Raw genomic sequence first — 23,943 nt, forward strand, 5'->3', positions numbered from 1 at the left:
GCACCAGACTGAATATAGGTTGGGACATACAAGCAGATAGGGACACTGTTTGTTGGACGGACCATGTGACTAGAAAGTGCAATTCTAACATGACTTGTACAATGGGTGATATGCTGGTTGGATAACTAATAGCTGGCATCAGATCTGGCTCTAACTTATCACATACGTCCACTATTGTTTGCCTATTCAGATGGTACAGCAGGATGATGAGTCATTCTTCCTTGGTCTGTAGGTCTGGCAGTGGACTAAGAACAGGAGGTTGTTGCATCCTCCCTGTCCCTGGGTACCTATGTATGATAAGACACAATTTGTAACATTAGTCAGTGTGTCTACAGCAACATACATGATGCATTTCAAGAATATCATGTGACAAGGCGTTTCTGAAAGGATGGACATAGCACCCAGTACACATCACAGCTGCAGAAAACACAATGGTCACAGGTGTCCATCATGGTTTTCCACACATGTGGTAATAAAATGTATATGGCCCAAACTCAAATATCCCTACTGCCAAAATGACTGTCGACATTGGTGGACTGTGCCCCACTGTTAAATGCCATCTGTGCCCCAATGTTGTTTGAGTAGTAGGACCTACATGACAAGACAGGACATGCATGTTTGTGAAGTCAAAAATCAATTTTCACAGGTGTGACACAGTTTATATAGCCCAATACAGCATTTTGGGCCGCCAAAATAAAGGCTGTCTGACCTACTCCACTGGAAATTAGGAACCGCCTGCGATCGCAGGTGGAAGTCATCATGGTGGTAGGGGGTTGCAACTGTGGTGGACACAGCCACAGGCTAATGTTGCCATTGGTGGTCACGGGCCAATGGATGTGTCCTCAGACAGTGACGACCACGTAAGTGGTGGAAGTGACTGCCATATTCTGCAGATTCCCTCACTTGACTCCTGACATTGCTGTCAGCAAGACCTCCACAACCTGAGATGCTGTGTGCGGCCTCTGGGAGTAATCATGTCACATCCAGCTTTCTGTCCATAGGAGCTGGAGAGGCTAGTCACTGAGGTCCTACCCCTATATAGATAGCTCTATGGCTCACCAGAGGAGCAGGTAAGTACATCATGTGCTCAATTTTCTCTGTACTTCCCTAGCCTTTCCTTCATCGCAGGCTAGAATGTGCCCATGTGTGCCAGTTAGACTGCTCATGGGCCTCTTGTTGCAGTCTGTGTGGCATCAAAGGGATGGACAATGTGTAGGTATTGGTGGTCAGTGCCATATGTTCAGTTGTTACATTGTGTTGTGTTAGGTTTTTGGGGTCCTAGATCATCCTTGTGTTGGATGCACATAACTAGGTAAGGAGACATTAGTGCCATCCAGTGACATCTCTTTCCTCATGATTGTTGTAAATTTCAGACAACATGTATGTTCATGACAGCATGAGCTGTGTATACGTGCTGTATGAGTCAGGTCAGAGTCATTTGAGCAATGTGTATAGTGCCACAGATCTTTAAACCCACATCTACCCTTGCTAAACTGTTATGTGGAAGGCTTACCATGAGTCACTCTGCCCTTCAGGTTGCCACACACACCACATGCCAAATTGCTGTTGGCTACATGATGTACTGTCACGTATGCAAGTGTTGGGAATGGAGTTCATGTAGGTTCTGGCACCTTAGGCTGCAGAGGCCAGGGCCTGCCACATGTATGGGACCTAGTCTAGGCTATGGAATAGTCACTGTGGCTATGCAAATGTAGCACTGTGCCCCCTCCCTGTACACCAGCAGATCCTGTCATGTGGGCAATATGATGCTCTAAGGGCAAAACCTGCCCTGAATGCCTCATTCCTTTGACAGAGGTATGTCATTAATCTAGCCCATATGTTCATTTAACACCATTGTCAGTGTGTGTCTTGGACTCATGACAGGTCCCTTACTCCCACAGCTCTGTTGTCACCTACACACAGGTCATATTTGCCCTGTAAGGGTGTTTTGCAGAACTGACAGTCACACAATGCAGTCAGTGTGTTGATTCCTGAGAGACCATGACATGTGACACAGTAGCTTGGTCAAGTAGCGGAAACTGTACAATGCATGTCTTTGTTTGTTGGATGCTATCTCTGTAGGATGGACACATTTGTCCAAAGCCATATTCTATGGTACAGGTAAATACCACAGAACCCCACCCCCTAAAGTGGCATGAGTCTTCATTTGTTAATCCACATTTTCACACATTTACAAGGAAGACACTTTCTGTACCTACCATGCCAGCCCCTTGATTGTTACTCATGTTTAGTGTTGGAGTTTGTACTCCGGCAGTTACCTGTAGGGACTGCATGCAGTGAGTAATTCTCACAGAGTGTGAATGTGTTGGTCCATTCATGCCTACGGAGCTTACCTTTCAGAAGCTGCATACGTGTGTATTGTTTTATTGTGGCCCACATCACAGCAAAGGTTGCTAGAGCATGGGCTACCTGATGTCAGTAAGCTTGCTAAGTCATTGTAGGCCATGAGTAGGGTGGTGAGTTAGTCTGCAGATGGAAATATATATGTTTGTAGTCATGTCCCTGTACTTACTGGCTTGTGTGTTTCACACCTAGGAAGCTTGATGTTACTGACATGTATGTGAGATGAAATGTGTGATCATAATTTCTTGATTTGTCGTTTTCATCCATGCAGGTCAAGGCCTATCAAAAGGCACTATGGAGAGCCATCACCAAGAAGTTGTGGACCGTGGGGGTCCACAGCCGGCGGAGTGCCTACTGCAGGAAAAGGTGGGAGGACCTGAGACACTGGGCCTGGAAAATTGCACAGGTCCAGCTGGGGCTGTCCTTCCAACATGGGTGGGGTGCCCGTCGGACCATGACCACCCTGAAGGTCAGCATTCTGGCTGTGGCCTATCCAGAGCTTGATGAGTACAGGGCATATTCCTGCCTGTCACATTGCCAAGTAAATATGTTGGGTTCCAACACCTCCACCTGACTATTAAGGATGAGCAATGTATCACACAGTAGATGAGTGATTATTTGTGTAGACATGTCATGTGTTGTATACTGATGTGCCTTGCCTATTGGCCCAGGTACCAAGGACACAATTGTGCACAATACACAAACAATTTGCTCTCCAGTGACGACATATGGCTGTGTACAGTGATCAATCTAGTAATGTTTGTTGTTGTATGTGTACACTTTGTGCAAGAAACCACTACACCTAATTGTAACAGGCCAAAGGTAAGTAAGTGATGGATCGCTGTCCTCACTCACTTGTCTGTGTAAATGAGTATATTCGTATCTGCCACTCAGAGGCAAGTTGTCTTCAGTGTATGACAAGTGCTGGTGCTTCACTGCAGTCTGTAATGTAAAGATGGCCATCATACATGTGACAGAGCCTACATTGTACTTTGGTGCAGCTATAGATCAACACTTTCCCTTGGTAAGTGGGGAATGTCCATTGACATGATTTATGTGCCATCACTGTTGCCAACATTGATGTGCCTACATGTCGGCGTGCGTCCCTAAGCTGCTGTTTATGCATGGTCTACCTGTGTTGATGGGATGATATTTGTAATCCCTCACATATGTGTCCCTGGAAACCTGTGTGTAAAATAATCCATTTATAACGGGGGAGGGAACATTTCATGTTGTGCCATATACAGGAGTGTGTCACCATTGTTTATTGGCTGAGACGTTCCCTTATGCATCATAGAATGTCATTTGACATGTACAGATGAAGTAGCAATGAGGGATATGACAGGTAAGGGGTAAGGTTTGTAACCTGGCTACTGGCATGCATCATGGAGTGATTTGTAATTCTGTTGAACTCACATGTGTTGTGGTGCCAACATTCATCACCAGTCAGAAATCTGGGTCTGTATGACATTGATGGAGACAATGATGTAGCTTCTAATTGGACAACATTTTGAGGGCCTTCAACAAGTACTTGCAAATCTCAGGGCCTCTCCAACATTCAAGGGACTAATGGCATCTACTGATGCACTCAGAGTACATAATTGTAAAGTGTGTCAGACATTAGTGGTGATTGCCGTGGGGCATTGTGTTGTGGATTTTAGGGTCATCTCTCCCTGAGATGTTGCACATGATGTCTACAGTGTCCATTTCCATGTCACATGTGTGGTCTATCTGAACAACATTAGTACTGCCTGCATTACTCTATTGAGACTAATATCACTTGGTGAAGTGTGCACTGTGGAACTACTTCTAGTGTGACATGAGTATTTCCATGTCACCTTTTCCAGGCTAATGTACTTTTGACAGCAACATGGAAGGAATTTGGAGCATCATTTCTTATTGTTGGATCATTATATGTATGAAAAATAGATGTGAGCATGCCTTGTTTAGGATCTGTGGGAATGCAATTGGCATTGGCCTACTATTGTATGACAACAAGTAACTGAGGTCTGCTCCATGGGGCAAAGCTTTGACTGTTATTAGGTCTCCTACTTGCTTAATGGTTACTGTGATTTAACAACTTCAGACATGCAATTGTAGCTGTCTGAGATCCTGAATTTCCTGTGGGCAACTGCTCACAGTTCAGATGGCATGAATGGAGATGGCATATGTATGGGCCACTTAGGCGAGTTTGTTGCTGGGGCCTAATTGACATCCGGGTAATGTTTGCTAATCAGAGATGTTATTCAAGCGTGATCATGGCTATGTGATGACCATATTTTTTTATAATTGCAGCATAAGCACCGGCAAGCAAAGGAGATAGGGCACAGCCGAGTGGGGATGCATCTGGCCATGGGACCTCTGTTCAAGACACCGTGGACACGGATGGACCCAGGGGCCCGGGTGGCAGGGGGAGTAGCATGGGGGAGACCGGACCATCCTCTTCATCATCTGAATCTTCCTCCAGTGGACAGTCCCTAGTGGTGATGGACGCATCAGTGCATATCCCTGTACTATCTTTGTCCACAACCCCCATTCTATCACCACCACCACCCATCTTGCTCCCCACCCAGTTGACTGTTCCGCTCACTCAAGAGGGTGGGTATCTCCTTTGCCGCAGGCAAAACCGCCCTATCCCCTGTTACCCCTGTTGCCCTCAGTGAGGAGGCTATTAACCTCCTGGGAAATATCTCTGTGAGTCAAACAGCCATTGTGAATGTCATCCAGGGATTGGCAACCCAACTCCAGCAGACAAATGCATCTTAGTAGGCATTCATGGTACAATGTCTGGCCTACAGAGACCTTTTCAGGCTCTGGCTTCCACACTGACGGCAGCCAATCACCACCTCCCTTCTATTTAGCCTCCACCTCCCTTTTCCTGATCAAAATCCCCCATTCCTCTACCAACCCAAAGCACATAGACTGATCCACACGCACCCACTTCAACACACAAGAGCAACACACACAGGCACACACACCACAAAACACACAGGCACTCAAGTACCTCAAACACAGACACACCCACGACATCCACACTGACACCGCAGACAACAACTTCCTTGACCTCCAAATCCCCATCCCCTTCTGCTGACCATCCCTATGTCCCTAAGAAAGAGTTTTTGTTTGACCTTTCCCCTGTTCCCTCTACCTCGGTCCAATACCCAGGAGGCCGACCTACCTCCCAACCCCTCCCTTCCACCTCCCAGTACTCCCCTGTCACACCTGCCCCCCTGCAAGCAGCCATACCTCTCCCCCCAAGAAGAAGGCCACCACTCCCAAAAAGCAGTCCACCCCTCTAACACAAGACCAAACCCACCCTTCCCAAATCTAACCCAACCAAAGATGACCCCTGAGGTGCTACCTGCCCACTTAATGCCCTTTCCTGTGGAGGTTCCCTGGCAGTTAGGAGTCAAGTGATGGCACCTTGATGTGCCTGTGGAGGGACAATTGGACTGGCTAATGGCCTTATGAAAATTTGAAGTTAATAACCCCAAACAGTTGTTTTTTGGGCTATACATTTGTCCTGCAATTCCTTTTCAACCTTTATGTTGTTCCTGAGTGACTTGTGTTGTCTGCCTACAGTTGTGTGTGTTTCAGCCTGCTTGCTGATCCATTTGCTGTTGTTTGTAGTATCTGACTTTGTGGGCCGTGCTTGTGTCTCCCAAGACAAGGGTATACGTTGACTGTATAGATATGTGGGTGTAAATGCAATGGTGGTAACATGGCAATGTGTACTGTTTGTTATGGTATTTAATTTTGTTTTGTCCAATGTGAGCATGTATGGTGTTAGACTTGTCCCCCTTATATGGATTATGGATCCATTTGATGTGTGGCAGCTTGAGTTTTGTTTCTGAGGACATGGAATGTGTTCAATTGTACTACTTTTGTTCGCATTTGACTGTGCATGTGTCCACTTAGATGTGTGTAGCTGGCATGCTACTTCATGTAGAAGTATGTCCCATGCAGTTGGAGTTGTATGTGCTTTGTTGACTTCCACTTCCACATTGTGCAGATGCGCATGTCATTTGAGTATTGTTTTTCCCTGAGATACATGTAGGTTAGTTCCTGTGCAAGTGTTGTTTAAGGGGATGTGCAAAGTGCTTTGTGTCCCAGTGCAGCCTCCTACCCTGAGTGTTCCAGATGCCCCCATTCCTTTTGTGCAGGTACAGTTTGCATGGTGGTCTTTGTATATTTGCATCTCCGTGTATTGTGCATCCCTTGTCCTTCCATTGTGTTGCAATGTGGGTCATATGTGTATGTCCATTGCAGGGATGCTTAATGGTATTGGTGTTTGTGTTCCATGACATTAGAAATGGGGTCTTTGGATGGCAGTCATGTTACCCCCTGTCCAAGCAAGGACACTCTCTCTAGTCAGGGTAGGTCACAGACAATCCAAATTATCCTGTGCCCACCCTCTGATAGCTTGGTACTGAGCAGTCAGGCTTAACTTAGAAGGCAATGTGTAAAGTATTTGTGCAATAAATCATGTAATAACACAGTATAGCACCACAAAAATACACCACTCAGTGTTTAGAAAAATATATAATATTTATCTGATAAGATGCAGGACAAAATGATCAAAATTCAATAAGTACACATTGAAATATCAATTAGAAAATGATATAAAGAGTCTTTAGTTCTTACAAAACAACAAATGTCTCTTGCAAGCACAAAGTACTTGGTTTGAGTTCATATTCTCCGCAATGGACCGCAGAGGAGGAGATGGGTGCAAAACGGGGAGGTGTGCGTCGATTTTTCTGGCACACACAGATGATGCATCAGTGAGTTTTCACGCAGGGCAGGCTTTGCATCGATTTGCTTTGCGTAGACTGGGATCCTCTTGAGTTGCCGGGTTTTCAGACGCCCCGGGGACGATACATTGAAATCCTGGGCGTGCAGGACAAAGTCTCAGGGGTTGCGTTGATCTGTTGGGCGTTGCGTGGAAATTTCTGTCGCACGGCAGGCGCTGCGTCGTTCCGGTGTTGCATCGTTCCAGTGGGCTGTGTGTCGAATTTCAGGTCGCAATGCTGGCGCTGCTTCGATCTCCTCGACGGGAAGTGTGTCATTCCGGTTCAGCGTGCAGTGATTTTCTCACTGCGAGGCAGGCTGTGCGTCGTTTCTTGCCCATACTAAATATGACCTTGTTACTCCTTTCAGATCAGAATCTACCACTCAAACAGTATATGAGGGTAGCCCTAATGTTAGCCTATGAAAGGAGCAGGACTAACAGTAGTGTAAAAACGAATTTAGGTGTTTACACTACCAGGACATATAAACTGCACAATTACATGTCCTGCCTTTTATCTACATAGCACCCTGCCCTCTGGGTTACCTAGGGCCTACCTTAGGGGTGACTTATATGTAGAAAAAGGGGAGTTTAAGGCTTGGCAAATACTTTTAAATGCCAAGTCAAAGTGGCAGTGAAACTGCACACACATGCCTTGCAATGGCAGGCCTGAGGCATGAAGAGGCTACTTATGTGAGTGGCACAATCTGTGCTGCAGGCCCAATAGTACCATTTAATCTACAGGCCCTGGGGACGTGTAGTGCACGTTACTGGGGTCTTTCAAGAAGATTAAATAAGCCAATTGGGTACAAATCAATGTCACCATGTTTTAAGTGAGAGGGCATATGCACTTTACCACTGGTTAATAGTCCTAAAACCAGAAAAAACAGTGTCCAAAAAGTGGAGGCACAACATTAGGGGTGACCACCCTAAGGTTGTCAGGTTTAACACATACATATATGTGTTGAATGTGACAACAGTCCATGGCATGTGAGCAATGTGAGTGTGTGGGTTGTATTTGTAGATGTGATGTTAATGTGTTTTTGGTGTCATGTGACAAAATGTTGTGTACAATTCACTGTCCCTGTGCCAGGGATGAGCAGACGTGTGTATTTATGCAGTGTTGTGGTGCAGTGTGAGTGACCTGCCCAAAGGGGCTGTTTTGTGACTGTGATTGCGTCCTTCTTTGTGTTTGATTCTGACGCAGGACATAATGACAAGTGTACTTGGCGCCCGTAGCATGGCACTCCTATGATGTGGATAATGGTGAGATGATCTGTTGTTAAGGTTAATTACATAGGTAGGTGTGTGTACTTACGGTCAGTTGCGCCCACGGCGGTGTGGATTTTGTGCTCCATTGATGATCATCATCAGCAGCAGGACTTGTGTGATAGGCTGCATGGCGGCATCGGCGTGTGTGGCTGCCTGCTAGTGAGTTTCTCCATTTATACTCCTCATTTTTGCCTGTTGAAACATGGTGGTTGGACCACCACAGTCACATTAGCGGTCTGCAACCTCATAATGTGTCCAGCGTCAAAATGGCTCCGCTGACCTATTTGTGCAGCCTCATGACCTTGGCAGTCTGTGCTGCCTGACAGTGCCGGCGGTACGACAGCAGTCTTTGCTCCATGGCCAGCATGACTTGTAATATGGCAGTCCGACCACCAACCCGACCACCAACCCGACAGCGGTACAACCACCAATGCCACCATGGTGGTCTACGTAATTAGGCCCTTAGGGCCATATTTATACTTTTTGACGCAAAACTGCGCCAACGCAGTTTGACGTAAAGTTTTTTACCACCGGCTAAAAGCCATTTCTTTGCGCGATGCGGGCGTCAAATTTATACTTTGACGCACGGCGGCGCAAACCACAGGTGTGTGTCATTTTTTTTTACTCTAACCAATGTGTCACGTCGTGAAGGAAAACAACGTTAAAGCGGCGAAAATGACTGTGAACCAGTTTACCACGTTGCAAACCAGATTGACACAACTGCGTCAAAAAGCGGCGCAAACACAGCAAAATCTGCTAAGGAGAGCCAACATGGATTCCAGATGCTTGCACAGCCCCCAGGAAGATGACAACAGACCAGGAACCAGCCAGGAGGACCCACACAAGGCCCAGGACAGAGAGAAGAAGAAAAGAAAGTGTCGCTTCAGTGCAGAGGAGCAGGAAATTCTGGTGAAAGAGGAGACGGAACACCAGCGCCAACTGTTTGTCACATCAAAGTTGCCAATTAGTAGGAGAGAGGCAATCAACAGTGTGGCAGAAGTACGGAGAACAGTCAAAGAGTTCAAGAAACGCTGGCATGACTTCAAGCGCAGGACCAAGGAAACGATGGCCAGGAACAGGAAGACAGCACTGCAGACTGGAGGTGGAAGTCCAGCACCGCAAGAGGCCCTGGACCACATGGAGGAGATGGTGGCAGCCGTCATCCCTGAGGAGATCGTCACAGGGATTCAAGGACAGGACAGTGCAGACTACCAGGAGACAACACACATGCAGGGTAAGTCGCATGGGGAATTAAAATGCACAAATGTGAACTATAAGCAGGGGGGATGGACATACCTACTACACAATGCATGTAAGTCATGATAGTCAGGGAGTGGCATGGTTAAAGGGGCACGGCACAGGGGCATGGGCTGTGCAGGGGAAAACTGGGGCACAATACTACACTATACCAACAACCTTTGCATGGGGGTAGGCTGCCATGCTAAGGATGTTGGAAAGGTAAAGCCTGGCCAGGAAGGTAGGGTACAAAGATTAAACTGGCAGCCCGTCACACGTCAGCCAGTATTCTCTCTACATTAACTAGGGCACATTTAACAACCTCTGGCCATATCTGCAAGTGGAATTTAACAGTGACAACAGTTGCCACTACCACCTCAGCTGTGTGTGCAGGTCAAGTAGCTAATGGCAATAACGTCCCCATGGATCAAACACACCCAAAGTAGATGACAATTTTATCAATCCCTGAAATCAATACAAATGTCCCAATTCCGTCAAATGTGATTGTCCAGAGTTGCGACAAACATCAGCCATTGTCATAAACATTAGGCAATACACAGCACTAATATCATACCCTTGCTGCATATGTCAGGGTCCACCCTGTGACTGGGTCACAATGAAACATACCAAATGCCATGCAGCTCAGCAACAGCATTGAGGGGGAGAACACCTGTAACTGGTTACAGAGATACACCCACACAGTCAGAGGAGGAAATGGGACACTGCTAGGACAATCAGTGCAATCCAATGTAGCACACATTCCCCAACATCAGCAGTACACATTACCAATACCGACATCCATATCGTGCCATAACAATGCTATACATAGTATATGCAAGATCTACAACATATAGGTGGATATGAAAGATCAGAGACTGGGGCAGTTCAAGATTGGTAAGTGTGGTGCTAGTGCCATCAGAACACCCACAGCAGTGAAAGGCCTCACCATGAGAATGGAAGTAGACGGAGGGTTGGGTAGGACAAGAAAGTGGTAATTCACAATTTGGCCTGAACCAACACCTAGAGGATGTGATGCTGACAAGTCCACAAACTGACCACAATACATGTGACATGGAGGTGGGGCATTAGGCTGGGAGAATGCTAATATGAAAGACAGGAACAATGAACAGGAACCAAGATCACAATGTGAAAATAATCGGAAATGTCAGGCATGTCACATTACAAATACCACAACACAGACACACTAATTGTACCATATCTCATTGCAGAGGACGATGGCTCTCCTGCGGATATGCCAGTCTAGGACTACCCTGATGACATGGATGAGGAGCTGACAAACATCAGCCAGCAGACCCTCCAAGATGTCCTTGGAACCCTGCAGACCCCACCTTCAGTCACAAGGATTAGCACAGAACTAGCAGCCATCACAGAGGACCCACCCACTACCCCAATTGTACGACCTGCCAGCTCCAACACAGCTGAGAACTGACAACTACGACCCTGGCACAAGCTTTGAGAGAACTGTAGTTGGAGTACAGTGGGAGCAGGCAAGGAGGTGCAGGTGGGGATGCAAACTATGGCAGCCAGCCTAGAGGGTGTGCGTTTGTGCATGATGTCAACTGAAGAACAGGCAGCAGCTATGCAAGGGCGACCAACAATCTTGCAGGAACTTGAAAAAAGGTTGAAGAAAATCAGCACAGCTGTAATAGAGTTGACCCAACACCTACAACAACAATCCTGTCAACGCGTGCACAAATGCAAAATTGAACCCCAAAGGGCCGACCTGGCTGCATACCACAGTGATGTGGCTGCTATTCTTAAAAACCAGCAGATCCTCCTTGCTGCAGTACTGCCCTTAATAGCCCCACAGTCGGCAGCTACCGGGATGTCTGACTCCACGTCTTCAACCACCAAGGGCAGAGGAGACAACACACACATCAGAAGATGAAGACGTGGAACAGATCACCTTCACCCGTAAGAGTACCCAGTAGCACTAGTCCCTGCCACATGGCCACCTATTACCAAGGTCCTGTGCTTTGTAATGTGACAGTCTTACAACAACTGTACTCAAGCACTGTTCTTCAGCACAATGTTTATCTTGCCACCCTGCCCTGTGTTTGTTTCTCACTACCTCATTGGCAAAACCTGTCCCTCTGCACTGTCTGACACTTCACCCCAGCATGTCCAATGACATGTCCTTTTGCACTTGTGTAGTATCACAATGAAAGATGTCACACTAATGGACTCACAATCATGGACAATGTATATATAGCACTACAGCACTTTCAAATAAATAGCACCTACACAACAACTTTGTCTCTGTGTACTGTGACACATCAACCGTGAGGTAGATCAGTGATGTTTACCTCAGGTCAATGATTATAGATTGTCAATACTCCTGACCTGAACGAATCTTGGCTGATAACTATGCACAGTGGTCTGGATTGTACCATCATCTGCCCTTCCTGAGGGTTAGTTCTGAGGAAAATAGAAACTATACACCATAATGCTGTGTTGGACAGAATAACGCTTCCTCAAGGGATGTCTAAGCCAGAAAATAGTGCCTTCAATTTTTCCTTCAAGCCAAAGCTTACGTATGTGACATTTGACCCAATTCTTACCTAACACACACTATACAGCATGAATGGATGTGTATGAGTTTCCATACAGATAAATCACTGGGATGAACATTGTAACAAATGATAGATGTGAGTTATGTATACCATACTACATGAGAACATACTACCACTCACCTTATAAGGATTTGCTTTGATATCAGGCTGCAGGCAGAATTACCACAGTGTCCTCATTACCAAATCTGGTAGCAAAATATGTGACATTGAAAACATACATCACAAATTAACCACACTTTGGGATCCATAGTAACCGTGAGTGGTGGGTGCAATGGATGGCCGAATCTTAGCTAAGTAGCTTTGGTGTAGCTGCCAATGTAACGGTTCAGTTGGGATTTCGTCGCAGCATAGGACAAAAAAGCTAATACAAAAGTGTGAGAAAACAGGGCTGATTGCAGAGGCCCCATAACTTTTTGCCCCCATTTTCCTCTTTTTGCTGGTGTTTTCCTGACTTTGATGGTGCCCTGGGTACTGCTCACCAGTCCCAGGGCCTGTGCTCTGTGTAAAATGGATATGCAAATTAGGCTAATTATAATTGGCTAAGTTAACCTACCTATAAGTCCCTAGTATATGGTAGGGCATGTAGGTTTAGGGACCACAGCATAGGTGGTGCACACCTAGGTGCACTGCTGAGGTGCCCAGTGTCATTTTAAAAGCAAGCCTGCCTTGCTGGCTGCTTTTAAATTAAAGTTATAGGCAAATTCGACTTTGGAATTAAAGGTACTTCCAAAGTCTTAAACTACCTTATTTTTACATATAAGTCACCCCTAAGGTGTGCCCTATGTGCCCCTAGGGCTGGGTGCCATGTAACTATAAGCAGGGACTTTATAAAAATAGATTTATAAGCCCTGGTGAGGTAAAAACAGCCAAATTCGTTTTTCCCTCATTGAAGTAAATGGCCTTCATAGGCTAGAATGGGCAGACTTTATTTTAAATTTTAAAGTCTCCTTAAATGTTACATACCAAGAATTTGGTATCAAATTAATTGTTGTAATAAATCCCACAACTTCCAGTTGTTGGATTTAATATAACTTGTTCAGGTAAAAAGTTTAGACTTTACCTAAAAAGTTGCCAATTTCAGCTCTGCATTGTTTTTGCTGCTGTGCTCTGATTGGCCAGCCTGCAGCAGCTTCTGCCAGGCTGCCTTGATGAGGTGTGAAGTGGCCAGGCTTCACACATAGGCATGTGCTTTGGGGAGAGAATCTCCCCTCAGCAGATGGTGAGGCAGGAAGGGGGAGGGCTGCCAAACTGGTCTTCAAAGGCAGGGAAGGACATTTGGAGCACCCAGCAACACCCCCACATCCTGCAACCCCAGACAATTAGGTGCCCCCTTGATTAGATTAGGAGAGGGCAGGAGAGGGGTGTGTTTATGATTTTTAGCCACACCAGTGGGTGGGCTCAGCCAGATGTAACCTCCAAAAATCAGATTCAGCCATGTTGGATTTTTAGAGACTGTTGCCTTTTGGGATGGATTTTTGCCACACTTCCCAGGAAGTGGTCATCACAGGGGGACGACCCTGTACCTGATTGGAGAACCAGGGCCCCCCTGCTTTTCACCCAGGAGCAAGAATAAAACTGGCAGACCTGCCCCCACACCTCAGATCCCCACCAAATTTCAAGAAGAAAGAACTTAAGGAGAAGAAGGACTGCCCTGCTGGACCCCTGGCCTGCACCTGGAACCTGCACTCAGAAGAACTGCACCAGCTGCACACTTGGGCTTCACCACAAAAAGGACTTTGCCTGGCTTCAACTGGTTCAAGGAGGGACTCCCTGTTTGCTACAGGTGAAAAATTGCTAACCAGAGTCCCCTGCACCAACTTCTGAAGAAAGCGACCAGCTGACCACTGTCCAGTGGCCAAAAAGGAGTTTGCGCCAGGTGCATTCTGGGAGTTGAAGTCCGCACCCCCCAAGGACCATCATAGAACTTCTGGACCCTTGGGGTGAGCTGTGGACCCCAAAAGAACCTTAAAAGAACATCTGGGTGAAGCCCCAGAAGTTTGGAAAAGATTTGAGAATTTTTGGAAAAAAGCTCCAGAGAGGGACCGACCCGCCGCGGAAATTCTAGCCGGCTTGCCTCAACCGCGACCCGGCCTGACTTCGTGGTTCGTCCCGGTAAAGAAAAACATCCAAAAAAGAGACTAAGTCCGAAGGTAAAAAGTTGACCGGGACCTCCCAGCCATCGTATCCGAGAAGGGCTCCATGGACGTCGGATCAAGATCCAGGTTTACCCCGGTCGAAGGATTTTCATCTCGAAAAAACGACTAAGTCCAAAGGTAAAAGTCTCCACTGAGGAAACCCACATCGCGTATCCGGACAAGGGCTCCAGGAGGTCGGATTCAACTGGCAGGTTCGTCCCGGTGAAGAAAAACTTCAAAATAAAGACTAAGTCAGAAGGTAACTTTTTAACCGAGGCCTCCCGCGACCTGTAGCCGAGCAGGGCTCCATCGCGGTCGGCCTGAAAGTTTGACTTTGCCCCGGTCGAGGTGGAACCAGATGACCCGATTGGCGCTTTTTGGTTCTAAGCGCTAGAAAAGTAATAATTCTTTAAAAATTCATATCTCCGGTTCCCCTGAACCGATTTTAATCGTTTTTGTGTCATTTTAAAGATAAAAATATAAACTATTTTTATAAATTGGTTTTGGATTTTTAAACTGTTTCCTGTGTTTTATTTAACTACTGTTTTGTGATATTTGAATGCTTTACACTTTGTCTCCTAAGTTAAGCCTTGACGCTCGTTGCCAAGCTACCAAGGGTTGAGCTGGGATTAATTTACTGAGACCTAACTGTACCTAGGTGGAGGTTAGTGGCTTGTTGCTAGGTGTAGGTACCTACCTGCCCTACCAATAACCCATTTTCCAACAAAAAGAGACACTGTTCACTCATGCCAAGGCCCTGATCTACAAGCGTTTGACACATAATGTAAAGGGTTACCTAGATCTTTATTAAACAGTAAAAACAGAAGCTAAAATCAGGGGAAACACCTTACCTAACCTAAACTAGTCTAACTACACATTACCCACAACTGGCCATAACTAACCTCAGCTAAACTTACTTATCACATTTAACAAAATGATCTAAACATCAATCCCCCACCCCCCTTATAAGACGGGACACATATACTAACCTAAACACATACTATCTTATACTAAACAAATATATATATATATATATATATATATATATGTATTTTTATAATATATATTTTTTAGATTTTTTTTTAAAACACCAAAACCCCAACATCGTCCCCATCCACCTACCCACCCACACACATAATAAAAAACAGTTATAAAAAGTATTATACCCTCACCCCCCACCAACTACTACTAACTAAACTAACAGCCTGTACTAACCTAACACTAAGCCCCCTAAACCCACTAATTTAAAGAACCAAGAAAGAGGAGGGAGGGGAGGGAATCATGGCTGAGTAGAATGTCTACAAGTTGGCCCTCCGCAGGGTCTTTTTGATGGCACGCACCCTCCGATTCACTTGTGCCACCTCCTGCTGCAGTCTGGTCATTTTCTGCAACACACGGTCCAAGTTCTGTTGCAGCTGTAGAAAAGCTGCAGGGTCTATGACTGCAGCAGGGGTGGTCTGGGTGCCAGTGGAGGAAGTATGGGCCCTTGTCAGTGCCATGTCTGTAGGAGGAGGTGCAGGTGGTGCTGTGACAGGTCCTGGTAATGTTGGTGCCATCTGGGTGGTAGTGGTGGTGCTGGTGGTGGTGGCTATGGGGGACATGGAAGGGCCCCCTTGGGTCAATGCCCTCCACAATCTGGAGGCTCTTTCATGGCGATAACGCCTTGCCATGTTGCGGAACCCCAACACCACATCCAGAATGTGGCGGTAACGCATCGCACTGCGCCTAAACTCTCGAATCTTGATGGGAGTCATATTGGCAGCTGTTAAAACAAAGAGAAAACCAAACATTAGGTACTTCATTGTGTGATATGGCTCCAGAAGTTAATCAGACTCTACATCTAATGTACCAGAAATAGCCCATATCATCATACAGATCACTGATTGTCCCTGAGGCAGTACATGCCAAGCCAGCCTACACATGTCCTATCATCAAACAGCACAGCAAAACTCTAAAAGATGGGTAACAAATGGATTGACTTTGGCATCATTGTTCATCCATTTGTCAGGTAAAAATAATGCTACAAATCCTCCACCACTGACAGGCCAACAAATTACTATGTTCTTGGTGACAATCTAGGGCCACAGGATCTGCGAATTGTAAATGGAATTGCCAGGATAGAATGCAGTTGCTAATCATGAGTGGGTATCCTAGGTTTGGACAAGTGATTTACAGATTTACATGTCTGTGTATGAAACTTGGATCATCAGTCCTAGGTACACTATTCACAACCCTATGACTGTGCCTGAGGGGGGGGTGGACAAGCAACAAATACTTTCAAACAACTAGGACACCCAGGAAGCTTTGGACAGCTGAACATGGGTTTGGCCAGCACACCACAGGTAAGGAGGAAGTCCAACTAGGATACACCCAAACCTTGGACAATGCCATCAACACTTATCTTTGGAAATGCAGGCCATTGTCAACATCATTTCCTACCGGTGACCCATGACTTACAACAAGCAGATAGATGCAAGCACACATCTGGCCATGAGCTGCTTGCACACCTAGGCCATTGTACTCAAGTGCCTCATGCTCGTAGCACAACATGTGGAGCTACATGCTGCTAGGAAGTTAAACATACAGTCAAACATGTTCCATAGTGAATAGGGAAGCTGAAGTCTGTGGGTAAGACTTTGGTATCCCTATTCTGGGAGAATCAGGGTCTGACTTGCTGACTAAATCACTATTATGGTCCACTGCTGCATATTCTGATTTTAAGTTTTATCCACATAACTCATCCCTATTCACATTGCCGTGCCTACAGGACTGACCTACAATCCCAAATTATGACAATATGCTAATGATTGGCCAACTCAAAGATGGGGAAAAAATTATACTCCACTCAAGGAACACATCCGATTATTGACCAGCACATCACACCTTGCTATGTGTTCAACACACAGGAGTCAATCACACATCATCAGCAAACACAACACAGAACAGAAATATCAACACATTACTGGAGATGTCTGGGTCCGTAAATCGAGCCACCTCTCCGATAGTTTAGGGTGCAGGTCCACCTTTAAGGCATGGAAGGGAGAAATGTGCTCAATGTCTGTGCACTGTACAACACTTCCAAATACAAATACTATGTGTAATATTAACTCAGAAAGTTAAGCCTCTCAGACATGATGATACTGCATCCTACATACCACTGCAAACATGTACAGACCCGGGGACTCCAGTGAGTGAGACACACATATCTGCACACATGCAGTGGCCCTAACTATCATGTGGTGGCAAACATGCTCCTTCATTGGTTAGCAGACTAATTCATGGAGTGTATTCCTCTCATCATGTGTATCCATGAGAGACATCCCGGGCCACTTTCCGGTGGGACTGCAATACCAGTCACCCAGACATTGTGACTAAGACCAATTTAAGACACACGGGTACAATGTACAGAGGGCCAGGGATAGTTGTTAGCCCTCAATTTGTATCATTTTCTTCATTTGATGTGCCACAGCTATGGTAAGTTGCACCATAGAGATATGAACCCGTGTGAATACCTTTTGCCATGCATCCCTAATTTAAATGTGGCACTACAAACTCCAAATGTCAGTCTAAGATGTTACCTGAGGTCAGCTATAACTTGTTACGTATGTGTCAGAATCCAGTTCAGACATGTATCACAAAACATTGAGGAACACTATATTTCCTGTAAAAATCTGGATTTAAAACATGTGTTTCCTGATACACTCACAGACTATGCATGAAACATATGTTAGAGCCACATTAGCATCATCAATTGACGTGAAGGCAGCACTAATATGCAGGCTCCTGTTGTTTTTTTAAAGTTAGTCTAGCTGTTGCGTCAACAAATGATGGTAATGTGTAGGAATTATTGTATATCTCACAGGCAACTGTGGCCCATAATTATAAATTTTTTGCACCGCATTTGTGCTGCTTTTTGACACAAAAGCAGCAAAAACGTACAAAATACAATTGTATTTTGTAAGTTTGCGCCGCTCTTGCTTCAAAAAATGACTCAAATGCGGTGCTAATAAAGTAGAAATATAGGCCTGTATGTTTAACTAGCATTCCACATGCTCAAATACACTGCCTGCAGCATATGAACAAATCAGCTACTGTCACTACAGAGCATTTAAATGTGCACATTACTCTAATTTGTACTCACCAACAGGGCCACCAATCACAATCCCCAGGTGGTCCAGCAGGGCTTGCTCCTGGGCAACCAGGTCAGCCCAATGGTGTTTCAGCTGGTGGTCATTGCGCGGTGTGTTGTAGATGCGCTGTAGATGGTACAACACCTTTGACCACTGGAGCCTCCTTGCCTCTGTGTGATAGGCCTGTATCACACAACCACCTGCTTCAATCATTAACGGCAGGAAGTGGCACACCAGCCAAATAAAGCCACCCAGCTCCTCCTCTCCCATCCTGCCAAGACGAGGGCCTACCCAACATGCATGCACCAAATAAAGGGAATAAAGGGGTACAGAGGAGAATAGAGGGAAAGTAGAACAGGGACATGCAAAATAACTAACAGAACAAAGCCCAACTATCCCCAAACAGACTCCCAACACGACAAAGACAAATGTTGACACCAGAAATGACCAAAAAACCACTAACACAGGATACCGCAGACAGTTGTGAAACACAAAAAGACAATTTAAAGACCACACGGGAGACAAATTCACAAAATGCACAGAGAGACAAGTCAAAACATAGCCACACAGTCAGGAAATATCACAGACTGCAAAGTGAAAGTGAAAGTACACCCACTGTAGCAATTCTGTAAACAGGATATCCTATTACATCACTTCCTGTCTCAAATGAGGTGCGTTTTTATTGTTATGCGTCAAAATATTATGACGCTTACAGTCTGTGTGTCATTTTGTTTTGACGCACATGCGTAGAAATAACCCTGCATCCATATTTCGAAATATGTTTCATACTTCACCAATTTCAGGGGGAACAGTGTGGGAATTACCGCTCAGGGCCAATGGATGTTTCATGGCAATGTGCGTCATATTTCAATACATATGCGTCATTTTTTTACGCATGTGCATCTTTTTTGACGCATATGTGTCAACATTTCTGTGTTTAACTGGGATTGGGTAATTTCTCATTTGTAATAGTACATGACAGTTGTGACAATACAGAGATAGGCTGATTGCACCAACATTGGGCATTCCGGTGTATGGGAGCATGTGACTGATCATACTACTGTGGACCATGATCCTCTACTTGTTGTACCAGATTTTCACTCTTCACTGACGCAATAGATGGCCAAACGTGTGGAATACAATTAGGTATTACCCAGTTTGGGCATGTTTTGTGTCAAGAGAGGATAGCAAGGCAACAAAACTCAATACAGTAACTCAATGCCTATGGGTCAATGTGTGTGATTTGGCTACTACTATTGTTGTTGTCCCACTGTGTGACCATCACAAGACGCATTTTTGCAAATCTGCTTGTATGCATGTGGAATCAATGTGTCCAATCTCAGATGCTATTCATTGTGGAAATGAGAGAGGACATGTGTTAGTCATACACGTCGCAACAACTGCTGTGTGCACTTCCTAGGTTTTTTGGAAAAAAAGCACCACCAATGACAAAGCATGCACAGGATAGATAGCAGACGGTTGTTTATGGCAATGTTCCAAAACTTAGCCATCACATCTCCTGGAATGTTGGATACTACTTCTTAGGCACTTGTTTGTTTACTCACCATGAGTCAGGCATGTGATAATGCTATGTGGGTACCGTGTTTGTGACACCGAGTCCCAAATGTAATACACAAATGTCATGTCACGCCACAGTTGGAGTCATATCAATGAGCCATGTCTCTCCTGTGGCAGTGGATGACCAGCAGACCAAGCAGCACGTGTTCACATATTTCCAGTGGTAAAATGCACAGAGGTGTCCGGTTCAAGTGTGTGGGCCAATGTTGTGCCTGTATCATTATTGGGGCCCATGTTGCATAGTTATGTGCAGGTCTAGTCATGAGTCTGTGGAACCATTTCCTGCATCTACAAAGTATCCTTCATCAGTGCCTCTGTGCTGATTAATCTCACAGCTATTCACCACGCAAGCCCCATCAATATGTTGGGGGCAATGTGAATCAGCGTGTGGACTGTCAGGGTCCTAACATGGGTTGATATTTCATGCACATTATCTGTGGCAAATGGGGTCATGATCCATGGCTGGATCCCATACCTCTGATCAGCTGAAAGAGAAAATGAGTGAGAACATGTTGATGTAGCTTGCACCATAATTATCACTTTGCATGGTAGTTGTTCTCTTGTTTTGTCTGTGACTCGTCGGTGTTTATGTTATAGTGTGGAATCCTAGGCTTCTAGGATGTACCATCAGCATTGGGTTGTTTCCTTATCCGAACGGGTGTTTGGCTGATTGACCGAATGTCAGCAGTATTTTTGTAGAGTTGCAGTACAGTGTGTACTTCCTTGCATTGTGTTGTGTCATGTGAAAGAGGTGTCCCTGTGTCTTAACTGGGGATGAGATGATACTTCCATACACAGATTCAATTCCACAGTGGTGGTAACACGGTTGCATCTATATACCTTGGACATCCCATCCAATTTCACATATGCAATATAATTATTTAAACATCTGTGAGACCCTTAGATTTGGCTAGGTGACAATGTACAACATATCTCCGTACATTGTCAGCACTGACATGTTGACAATTGACTATGCACCAATTTCACATGTGTGACAAGTTCACTGCAGACCTATTTCTTTGCCCTTGCCAAGTCGACCAAACCCACCCTTCCCAAATCTAACCCAACCAAAGATGACCCCTGAGGTGCTACCTGCCCACTTAATGCCCTTTCCTGTGGAGGTTCCCTGGCAGTTAGGAGTCAAGTGATGGCACCTTGATGTGCCTGTGGAGGGACAATTGGACTGGCTAATGGCCTTATGAAAATTTGAAGTTAATAACCCCAAACAGTTGTTTTTTGGGCTATACATTTGTCCTGCAATTCCTTTTCAACCTTTATGTTGTTCCTGAGTGACTTGTGTTGTCTGCCTACAGTTGTGTGTGTTTCAGCCTGCTTGCTGATCCATTTGCTGTTGTTTGTAGTATCTGACTTTGTGGGCCGTGCTTGTGTCTCCCAAGACAAGGGTATACGTTGACTGTATGGATATGTGGGTGTAAATGCAATGGTGATAACATGGCAATGTGTATTGTTTGTTATGGTATTTAATTTAGTTTTGTCCAATGTGAGCATGTATGGTGTTAGACTTGTCCCCCTTATATGGATTATGGATCCATTTGATGTGTGGCAGCTTGAGTTTTGTTTCTGAGGACATGGAATGTGTTCAATTGTACTACTTTTGTTCGCATTTGACTGTGCATGTGTCCACTTAGATGTGTGTAGCTGGCATGCTACTTCATGTAGAAGTATATCCCATGCAGTTGGAGTTGTATGTGCTTTGTTGACTTCCACTTCCACATTGTGCAGATGCGCATGTCATTTGAGTATTGTTTTTCCCTGAGATACATGTAGGTTAGTTCCTGTGCAAGTGTTGTTTAAGGGGCATGTGCAAAGTGCTTTGTGTCCCAGTGCAGCCTCCTACCCTGAGTGTTCCAGATGCCCCCATTCCTTTTGTGCAGGTACAGTTTGCATGGTGGTCTTTGTATATTTGCATCTCCGTGTATTGTGCATCCCTTGTCCTTCCATTGTGTTGCAATGTGGGTCATATGTGTATGTCCATTGCAGGGATGCTTAATGGTATTGGTGTTTGTGTTCCATGACATTAGAAATGGGGTCTTTGGATGGCAGTCATGTTACCCCCTGTCCAAGCAAGGACACTCTCTCTAGTCAGGGTAGGTCACAGACAATCCAAATTATCCTGTGCCCACCCTCTGATAGCTTGGTACTGAGCAGTCAGGCTTAACTTAGAAGGCAATGTGTAAAGTATTTGTGCAATAAATCATGTAATAACACAGTATAGCACCACAAAAATACACCACTCAGTGTTTAGAAAAATATATAATATTTATATGATAAGATGCAGGACAAAATGATCAAAATTCAATAAGTACACATTGAAATATCAATTAGAAAATGATATAAAGAGTCTTTAGTTCTTACAAAACAACAAATGTCTCTTGCAAGCACAAAGTACTTGGTTTGAGTTCATATTCTCCGCAATGGACCGCAGAGGAGGAGATGGGTGCAAAACGGGGAGGTGTGCGTCGATTTTTCTGGCACACACAGATGATGCATCAGTGAGTTTTCACGCAGGGCAGGCTTTGCATCGATTTGCTTTGCGTAGACTGGGATCCTCTTGAGTTGCCGGGTTTTCAGACGCCCCGGGGACGATACATTGAAATCCTGTGCGTGCAGGACAAAGTCTCAGGGGTTGCGTTGATCTGTTGGGCGTTGCGTGGAAATTTCTGTCGCACGGCAGGCGCTGCGTCGTTCCGGTGTTGCATCGTTCCAGTGGGCTGTGTGTCGAATTTCAGGTCGCAATGCTGGCGCTGCTTCGATCTCCTCGACGGGAAGTGTGTCATTGCGGTTCAGCGTGCAGTGATTTTCTCACTGCGAGGCAGGCTGTGCGTCGTTTCTTGCCCATACTAAATATTACCTTGTTACTCCTTTCAGATCAGAATCTACCACTCAAACAGTATATGAGGGTAGCCCTAATGTTAGCCTATGAAAGGAGCAGGCCTAACAGTAGTGTAAAAACGAATTTAGGTGTTTACACTACCAGGACATATAAACTGCACAATTACATGTCCTGCCTTTTATCTACATAGCACCCTGCCCTCTGGGTTACCTAGGGCCTACCTTAGGGGTGACTTATATGTAGAAAAAGGGGAGTTTAAGGCTTGGCAAATACTTTTAAATGCCAAGTCAAAGTGGCAGTGAAACTGCACACACATGCCTTGCAATGGCAGGCCTGAGGCATGAAGAGGCTACTTATGTGAGTGGCACAATCTGTGCTGCAGGCCCAATAGTACCATTTAATCTACAGGCCCTGGGGACGTGTAGTGCACGTTACTGGGGTCTTTCAAGAAGATTAAATAAGCCAATTGGGTGCAAATCAATGTCACCATGTTTTAAGTGAGAGGGCATATGCACTTTACCACTGGTTAATAGTCCTAAAACCAGAAAAAACAGTGTCCAAAAAGTGGAGGCACAACATTAGGGGTGACCACCCTAAGGTTGTCAGGTTTAACACATACATATATGTGTTGAATGTGACAACAGTCCATGGCATGTGAGCAATGTGAGTGTGTGGGTTGTATTTGTAGATGTGATGTTAATGTGTTTTTGGTGTCATGTGACAAAATGTTGTGTACAATTCACTGTCCCTGTGCCAGGGATGAGCAGACGTGTGTATTTATGCAGTGTTGTGGTGCAGTGTGAGTGACCTGCCCAAAGGGGCTGTTTTGTGACTGTGATTGCGTCCTTCTTTGTGTTTGATTCTGACGCAGGACATAATGACAAGTGTACTTGGCGCCCGTAGCATGGCACTCCTATGATGTGGATAATGGTGAGATGATCTGTTGTTAAGGTTAATTACATAGGTAGGTGTGTGTACTTACGGTCAGTTGCGC

The sequence above is a fragment of the Pleurodeles waltl genome, chromosome 6 (genome assembly GCF_031143425.1).
Source record: "Pleurodeles waltl isolate 20211129_DDA chromosome 6, aPleWal1.hap1.20221129, whole genome shotgun sequence".
Lineage (NCBI taxonomy): Eukaryota > Metazoa > Chordata > Amphibia > Caudata > Salamandridae > Pleurodeles > Pleurodeles waltl.